Here is a 2426-nt window from a genome sequence, read left to right as displayed (position 1 = left end):
TTTTTACCACATAATATTAGAAATTGTTTTAATGCAAGTAATTACCGACTAAATTCTAAGTTTCTAATTGTTTTTAATTCTGGATATCAAATGAGCATATTTACCTGATCCGGTTGCAATTTTCCAGTAAAAATTTTCATAAAATCAGAATCTTTCATTGTCATTTCGACATCTACATTACCTTCACCCGTTTCGGCAATAACCGGTGGTGTCACCTAACAATTAAAAAGAATGCATTCAAAGATAAAAAGGTCTCAAATAGAGAATTTCATCATTGCTTTGATTTTCAGGAAATTTTAAAATTTCCATTTCAGTTCATGTAAGATGAATAAGAAATGAAAGAGTATAATGCTGAGAAGCATACCTTGAAATCAACAATCCATTTCTTGATAACGTTATCTGGTCCGATCAAAACAAATCTAAATAACCCACTTTGCATCATAGGTATTGCCACTTTTATTGTATTATTTTGTCAAATGCATATCTTGTCTTGGTAAAGGTAATAAAAAAAGAAAAAAGGAAAGCGGAGAAAAAAATGAGGAAATTATTTCAAATAAAATTAAGCTTAATTTAAAATTATTGTAAGTTTGTTACTAATTATTAATTAACTTAAAATGAATTAGTAAAAGGCAAGCAAAGAAACCCAAAAAAGAATTTTTAATTTCAAAATAAAAACTTTCCAAAAGAAAATTTAAAATTTGTGGTGAAAAGAAGTTTGAAAAATTGTTTTGTTTGTAAACATGATACATGCAAATTTAAAAATGTTGCAAGTTATTTTCCGCAAAATGGATTGATGTTGTGAATAAAAACAAACAATGATTAGATTGGATGCAAAGAATTCTATTTTATCCAATACGATAATTGGTAATCAGTAATCAAAGAAATTTGTATTTCAGAAAGAAAAACGAATAGAAAATAGTAGAGATGGTTAAGGTTTTTGATATATTTATTAGAAGTATGAAACGATTAAGCGGTTTATCGATAGTGCTAATGTTAATGGTCTTGAAAAGCTGCATCCTTTTCATGGGTTAACCAACAATGTTTCATTGCTAGTACAACATTTATTAGTACTATTATTTACTAATTTACTCTTCGATTCCTTTCATTTTTTTGAATTAGTTTGCTTTCCTGACGGAAATACGACGGACGAAGTATAATTCGATCTAAGGCCTAATTTTGGATTTTGTTTTTCCTCGACATGATATTACTGATTGTTTAAGTTATATATGAATGAATGGTTAAATTGCCAATATCATGGGCCTTGTTGGAAGAACTCTTTGCTGGGCTCAATGGGCTCTGTATCCGTCAGTTAGACAATTATTACTGCAACACTGAATATTGAAAAAACTTTTCAGTGCTTTATGAAGCATTTATGCTACTAATTCGGCCTTATTTACTTAGTATTAAATTATATGGGCAAAATAATTTGTTCGAATTTGATGTTGAATACGTTATCTTTTCATGTACATTTGTTTAAAATATTAAAATGAAAAGAAACATCAAATTCAGGTGTAAAATTAGAAGAAATATGTGAGAAAGGGTTTTGGTAATAATAGTAAATGAATAAAAGGATATGCGAGATTATCGCTTTTAAGAGAATCAGCTTCCAGGGAATATTCAAATCAAATAGGAGATGGAATCAGGAAAATGAATCAGCATTAATTGATGCTTTCATAGCAATATAAATTGCCTTCAAAAAATGCAAATTAACATATAGCTTGATTAATTTAGCATATAGCTTTATCAAATATACTAATTAATTTAAAAATTTATAAAATGTATCACTATCACAACTATTTAGTGATAATTTTCATTCTTTCTTTTTGTTTGTTTAAACAGTCTTGATAATCACAATTTTTCATCGTGTTAGGAAAGTTTTAGTAATTTAATTTTAGTAATGAAATAATTTAGTACTTTGTCAATTAATATTTTAATATGCTTTAAAAAAATACAATTTAACTTTCAAATTATTAAAATCTTCCATAAACAATAATCAATACACTTTTGATAACTATCGAAATATTAGAAATTAATTAGAATATGCAAATTCGAAACAATAATTAAACAGAAAATAAGAAAAAAGTAAATAAAAGTATTTTAAATTAAACAGACAATTTCATAAATCAATAAAAATCGATGAATTGGATGAGTATGTAACGACTAACAAAACACCCATCTATTAGTGAAGTTGGAATTTCTGCGCAAATGCGGCGCGGTTACCGCCTTGGTTGATTCTGTTTTCATTCACTGTGTTGTCAAGCAAAACTATACCATTGATGTTGATGTCATTGTTGTTGATATTGATTTTGTGCATGATGACGATGTTGACGATGATATTGACAATGATAAAAATAACGATAACGATAATGATGAAGATGAATTCATGTTCTATCAATCAGTGCCATTGTGTTCCAGCATTGTGTTAT

The sequence above is a fragment of the Loa loa genome (genome assembly GCF_000183805.2).
Source record: "Loa loa unplaced genomic scaffold supercont3.687, whole genome shotgun sequence".
In the NCBI taxonomy this organism is placed as follows: domain Eukaryota; kingdom Metazoa; phylum Nematoda; class Chromadorea; order Rhabditida; family Onchocercidae; genus Loa; species Loa loa.
This window is presented reverse-complemented; position numbering follows the sequence as displayed.